The sequence below is a fragment of the Salvelinus alpinus genome, chromosome 17 (genome assembly GCF_045679555.1).
Source record: "Salvelinus alpinus chromosome 17, SLU_Salpinus.1, whole genome shotgun sequence".
Taxonomy (NCBI): domain Eukaryota; kingdom Metazoa; phylum Chordata; class Actinopteri; order Salmoniformes; family Salmonidae; genus Salvelinus; species Salvelinus alpinus.
In genome coordinates, this window is record NC_092102.1 from 52,235,220 (window position 1) to 52,242,360 (window position 7,141).

Consider the following 7,141-nt stretch of genomic DNA (forward strand, 5'->3'; position numbering starts at 1 on the left):
ATCACATCAGGTGAGCTGATGTCTTCATCTATACCAGGAACTCTACCTGTCAGGTGTCCAATCACATCAGGTGAGCTGATGTCTTCATCTATACCAGGAACTCTACCTGTCAGGTGTCCAACTACATCAGGTGAGCTGACGTCATCATCTATACCAGGAACTCTACCTGTCAGGTGTCCAATCACATCAGGTGAGCTGACGTCATCATCTATACCAGGAACTCTACCTGTCAGGTGTCCAACTACATCAGGTGAGCTGACGTCATCATCTATACCAGGAACTCCACCTGTCAGGTGTCCAACTACATCAGGTGAGCTGACGTCTTCATCTATACCAGGAACTCTACCTGTCAGGTGTCCAACTACATCAGGTGAGCTGACGTCATCATCTATACCAGGAACTCTACCTGTCAGGTGTCCAACTACATCAGGTGAGCTGACGTCATCATCTATAACAGGAACTCCACCTGTCAGGTGTCCAACTACATCAGGTGAGCTGACGTCATCATCTATACCAGGAACTCTACCTGTCAGGTGTCCAACTACATCAGGTGAGCTGACGTCTTCATCTATACCAGGAACTCTACCTGTCAGGTGTCCAACTACATCAGGTGAGCTGACGTCATCATCTATACCAGGAACTCCACCTGTCAGGTGTCCAACTACATCAGGTGAGCTGACGTCATCATCTATACCAGGAACTCCACCTGTCAGGTGTCCAACTACATCAGGTGAGCTGACGTCATCATCTATACCAGGAACTCTACCTGTCAGGTGTCCAATCACATCAGGTGAGCTGACGTCATCATCTATACCAGGAACTCCACCTGTCAGGTGTCCAACTACATCAGGTGAGCTGACGTCATCATCTATACCAGGAACTCCACCTGTCAGGTGTCCAACTACATCAGGTGAGCTGATGTCTTCATCTATACCAGGAACTCTACCTGTCAGGTGTCCAACTACATCAGGTGAGCTGATGTCTTCATCTATACCAGGAACTCTACCTGTCAGGTGTCCAACTACATCAGGTGAGCTGACGTCATCATCTATACCAGGAACTCCACCTGTCAGGTGTCCAACTACATCAGGTGAGCTGACGTCTTCATCTATACCAGGAACTCTACCTGTCAGGTGTCCAACTACATCAGGTGAGCTGACGTCTTCATCTATACCAGGAACTCTACCTGTCAGGTGTCCAATCACATCAGGTGAGCTGACGTCATCATCTATACCAGGAACTCCACCTGTCAGGTGTCCGCAACTACATCAGGTGAGCTGACGTCATCATCTATACCAGGAACTCTACCTGTCAGGTGTCCAATCACATCAGGTGAGCTGATGTCATCATCTATACCAGGAACTCTACCTGTCAGGTGTCCAATCACATCAGGTGAGCTGACGTCATCATCTATACCAGGAACTCTACCTGTCAGGTGTCCAATCACATCAGGTGAGCTGACGTCATCATCTATACCAGGAGAATGCTGTTCATCGATTACAGCTCAGCATTTAACACCATAGTACCCTCCAAACTCGTCATCAAGCTCGAGACCCTGGGTCTCGACCCCGCCCTGTGCAACTTGGTCCTGGACTTCCTGACGGGCCGCCCCCAGGTGGTGAGGGTAGGTACAACAACAACATACAACAACATCTCCACCCCGCTGATCCTCAACACTGGGGCCCCACAAGGGTGCGTTCTGAGCCCTCTCCTGTACTCCCTGTTCACCCACGACTGCGTGGCCATGTACGCCTCCAACTCAATCATCAAGTTTGCGGATGACACTACAGTGGTAGGCTTGATTACCAACAACGACGAGACGGCCTACAGGGAGGAGGTGAGGGCCCTCGGAGTGTGGTGTCAGGAAAATAACCTCACACTCAACGTCAACAAAACAAAGGAGATGATTGTGGACTTCAGGAAACAGCAGAGGGAGCACCCCCCTATCCACATCGACGGGTCAGTAGTGGAGAAGGTGGAAAGTTTTAAGTTCCTCGGTGTACACATCACGGACAAACTGAATTGGTCCACCCACACAGACAGCGTTGTGAAGAAGGCGCAGCAGCGCCTCTTCAACCTCAGGAGGCTGAAGAAATTCGGCTTGTCACCAAAAGCACTCACAAACTTCTACAGATGCACAATCGAGAGCATCCTGTCGGGCTGTATCACCGCCTGGTACGGCAACTGCTCCGCCCACAACCGTAAGGCTCTCCAGAGGGTAGTGAGGTCTGCAGAACGCATCACCAGGGGCAAACTACCTGCCCTCCAGGACACCTACACCACCCGATGTCACAGGAAGGCCATAAAGATCATCAAGGACAACAACCACCCGAGCCACTGCCTGTTCACCCCGCTATCATCCAGAAGGCGAGGTCAGTACAGGTGCATCAAAGCAGGGACCGAGAGACTGAAAAACAGCTTCTATCTCAAGGCCATCAGACTGTTAAACAGCCACCACTAACATTTAGCGGCCGCTGCCAACATACTGACTCAACTCCAGCCACTTTAAAAATGGGAATTGATGGAAATTATGTAAAAATGTACCACTAGCCACTTTAAACAATGCCACTTAATACAATGTTTACATACCCTACATTACCCATCTCATATGTATATACTGTACTCTATATCATCTACTGCATCTTGCCATCTTTATGTAATACATGTACCACTAGCCACTTTAAACTATGCCACTTTATGTTTACATACCCTACAGTACTCATCTCATATGTATATACCGTACTCTATACCATCTACTGCATCTGCCATGCCGTTCTGTACCACCACTCATTCATATATCTTTATGTACATATTCTTTATCCCTTTACACTTGTGTGTGTGTGTAAGGTAGTAGTTGTGGAATTGTTAGGTTAGATTACTGTTGGTTATTACTGCATTGTCGGAACTAGAAGCACAAGCATTTCGCTACACTCGCATTAACATCTGCTAACCATGTGTATGTGACTAATAAAATTTGATTTGATTTGATTTGATTTGAACTCCACCTGTCAGGTGTCCAATCACATCAGGTGAGCTGACGTTTCATAGTGCTGGAGCTAGAAGTCTGAATCTACAGTGCCTTCGGAAAGTATTCAGACCCCTTGACTTTTTCCCAAACAATTTACGTTACAGCCTTATTCTAAAATTGATTAAATAAATACAAAATCCTCAGCAATCTAATCACAATACCCCATAACGACAAAGCGAAAACAGGTTTCTTGTAATTTTGGCTAATTTATTTTTTAAAAGTAACCAAAATACCTTATTTACATAAGTATTCAGACCCTTTGCTATGAGACTCTAAATTGAGCTCAGGTGCATCATGTTTCCATTGATCATCCTTGAGATGTTTCTACAACTTGATTGGAGTCCCCACCTGTGGTATATTAAATTGATTGAACATGATTTGGAAAGGCACACACCTGTCTATATAAGGTCCCACAGTTGACAGTGCGTGTCAGAGCAAAAACCAAGCCATGAGGTTGAAAGAATTGTCTGTAGAGCTCCGAGACAGGATTGTGTTGAGGCACAGATCTGGGGAAGGGTACCAAAACATTTCTGCAGCATTGAAGATCCCCAGGAACACAGTGGCCTCCATCATTCTTAAATGGAAGAAGTTTGAAACCACCAAGACTCTTCCTAGAGCTGGCTGCCTGGCTAAACTGAGCAATTGGGGGAGAAGGGCCTTGGTCGGGGAGGTGACCAAGAACCCGATGGTCACTCTGACAGAGGTCAAGAGTTCCTCTGTTAAGATGGGAGAACCTTCCAGAAGGACAACCATCTCTGCAGCACTCCACCAATCAGGCCTTTATGGTAGAGTGACCAGACAGAAGCCACTCCTCAGTTAAAGGCACATGACAGCCCGCTTGGAGTTTGCCAAAAGGCACCTAAAGGACTCTCAGACCATGAGAAACAAGATTCTCTGGTCTGATGAAACCAAGATTGAACTCTTTGGCCTGAATGCCAAGCATCACGTCTGGAGGAAACCTGGCACCATCCCTATGGTGAAGCATGGTGGTGGCAGCATCATGCTGTGAGGATGGTTTTCAACGTCAGGCACTGGTAGACTAGTCAGGATCGAGGCAAAGATGAACAGAGCAAAGTACAGAGAGATCCTTGATGAAAAACGCTCAGGACCTCAGACTGGGGCGAAGGTTCACCTTCCAACAGGACAAAGACCCAAAGCACACAGCCAAGACAAAGCAGGAGTGATTTCAGGTCTCTGAATGTCCTTGAGTGGCCCAGCCAGAGCCCAGACTTGAACCCGATCGAACATCTCTGAGAGCAACGCTCCCCATCCAACCTGACAGAGCTTGAGAGGATCTGCAGAGAAGAATGAGAGAAACTCCCCAAATACAGGTGTGCCAAGCTTGTAGCTTCATACCCAAGAAGACTCGATCGCTGCCAAAGGTGCTTCAGCAAGGTACTGAGTAAAGGGTTTCAATACTTATGTTAATGTGATATTTCCGTTGTTGTTTTTTTATACATTTGCAAAAAATTCTAAAAACCTGTTTTTGCTTTTTCATTATGGGGTATTGTGTGTAGATTGATGGGGGGGGGGGAGAAACTATTTAATACATTTTAGAATAAAGCTGTAACCTAACAAAATGTGGAAAAAGTCAAGGGGTCTGAATACTTTCTGAAGGCACTGTATTTCAGACAAACAGGATTCTTCTTCATCTTCATCTTTCTCCTCATCTTCCTCCTCCTCCTTCAGTGGTTTAATCCATTTTGTATGTATCTCTATTGCTTCCCAGTTCAGATATATCCAGTGGGACCAAGCAGTGGTCGACCCCAGTGGTTCTTCCACAGTCTCTGGACGGCGGCTCTTCATCTGGCCCTTCCTCTGGGTCTTCTTCTGGCCTCTCCTCTGACCCCTCTTCTGGCCTCTCCTCTGGCCCCTCCTCTGACCCCTCATCTGGTCCCTCCTCTGGTCCCTCCTCTGGTCCCTCCTCTGGCCCCTCATCTGGCCCCTCCTCTGGTCCCTCCTCTGGCCCCTCTGGCCCCTCCTCTGACCCCTCCTCTGACCCCTCCTCTGACCCCTCATCTGGCCCCTCTGGCCCCTCCTCTGGCCCCTCCTCTGGTCCCTCCTCTGGCCCCTCCTCTGGCCCCTCCTCTGGCCCCTCCTCTGGCCCCTATGAGGGAGGAGGCAGCTGCCCCTACAGCAACCAGCAACGTAGCAGCAGCTCAGAGGCACTACAGGACCGGACCACATCCTGCAATGAGGGGGGTCATGGTCAAGTTCAGGGTCAAAGGTCAAGAGGCATGCCCTTCAGAGGGGGACCCCCGTACAAGAGTTCCGAGGCGCTGACGGACGGTCATCTGAGGCAGCTGAACGTCCAGAAGTCCAGCCCAGAGAGACAGCTGGTGAACGGACACGGGGTGGAGCACAACAGGCTGGTTGGTCGAGTGTCTGTAGGGGTGGGGGGTCGGGGACGAGGAGACAGAGGAGGTTACGGTGATATCCTGATGGACTATGTGGGGTGGAAGCAGCAGAGGCAGTTTGAACGAGTCCACGGCAATGGGAAGTTCCCCTCCTCTGTCCCTGCATCTTCTCTTTCTCACTTCAATGGTTACCCCCACCATCACCCCCAGCCGCAGGGGCATCTCTCAGGACCCCAGCCCCTGCATCTCTCCGAGGGCCCTCCAGCCTACAGAAGTCCCCTGATGCTCCGGGGGAAGCCTGGCGAGCCACGTCGGGTCAAGGTGACCCGCACCAAGTCCTGTGGTCCCTTCATTCCCCTCCAGCAACACCAGCAGGATGCTGTTCTCTCCTCCTCCTGCTCCTTTGATCCTCCTCTCCCTCCTCCCTCCTCCTCCTCAACCGGGACCTCCACAGCTGCCCTGTCTCAAAAGGGATTTGGGGTTGATTCCCACCAGCACCAGTTGGGTTCTGGATTAGGACCCAGTCCCGATCTCAACCACAACCACCGTCCGAGACCACCCCTGTACTCTGACTCCATCACCCCAGACGACCCCACCCGTAGCCTGCACAAGGCCCTGGCTCTGGAGGGCCTGAGGGACTGGTACCTGAGGAATACCCTGGGGGGGTTGGAAGCGGGGGTGGGGGGGAAGGTACGTACCACAAACTCCCTGCACGAGTCACACCCTCACCAGCTCCCACACCAGCCCCAGGCCTACCAGGGAGACTACCATCCTTGCCAACTGCCACAGTCACAGACCTTCCAGGGACATCCACTACATGGCAGGTTGGTACGTACAGTCTGCTATGTCTGAGAGGTTGTCACCAGTCTGTGTGTACGCTCTAGTGTTCTGTCTCTCTGTTGTTGTCCTCCGTTTGCTTCCAGAGACACTTCATTACATAGGATCTCTCTCTCTCTCTCTCTCTCTCTCAGGTCTGTAGAGTTGTCTCCGTACCAAGACCTCTTCCCATCCCAGATGCAGGAGCTGACCCTGAAAGAACACAGATAACACAACAAACATGTTACTGACTTATTAGTGCCAGGCACATCAACAGATTTTTCACATAGTCGTCTTAGAGACTGGCCCAAACCGTTCTTAACCGCTAGGCTACCTGTATGGAAGACATTTATTTACACAATATTTCATTTGTCTTTTTTCTGCACATTTTTGGGAGACAATATCAAGGTGGGATCTGTTTGTGTCTGTAAAATGTTGGTGGAAACGCCTCTATGATCAAATATTGATGTAATAAGCATCATATTGAAGTAAACTTGGCATCTTGATGCTCCTTTCCAATAAATATTGAGTGTCTTATTCTGGTGACGTGATGATCGATGATTGGCTGCCGTTTGACAAATAAAAAGGATCTTGCTCTTATCCATAATAATCGTATCATGTAGCCAGCCTACCCGCTCTGTGTCTGCCAGCTGTTGGCTAGACGGCACGTGCCAAGACCAGAATGGGCACATTTACTATATAATGCAACATTTAATGCAACCATCAGTAGAGTTGAAAATGCGATGGAAACCCATTTCAATTCTTATTTTCTTATTCCGTACATGGGAATTTAACCACATATTGTTTTTCTGCTGATTTTTTGTATTTTTACAGCAATCTGATAGCACTTGCAAAATTATTTATTCAAATTTCACGCATGTAAAGGCCTGTTAGTTCAGAGTTCACAAATGTCCACTGCTGCTTTTCTCCATCCAGAGAG

The 7,141-nt window shown here is 49.0% G+C and overlaps 1 pseudogene; it reads left to right on the forward strand.

Moving 5' to 3' along the window:
- Positions 1-6,738, forward strand: part of LOC139541901 (coiled-coil domain-containing protein 120-like) — a 35,852-nt pseudogene extending 29,114 nt beyond the window's left edge.
- Positions 6,739-7,141: the final 403 nt, after the last annotated feature.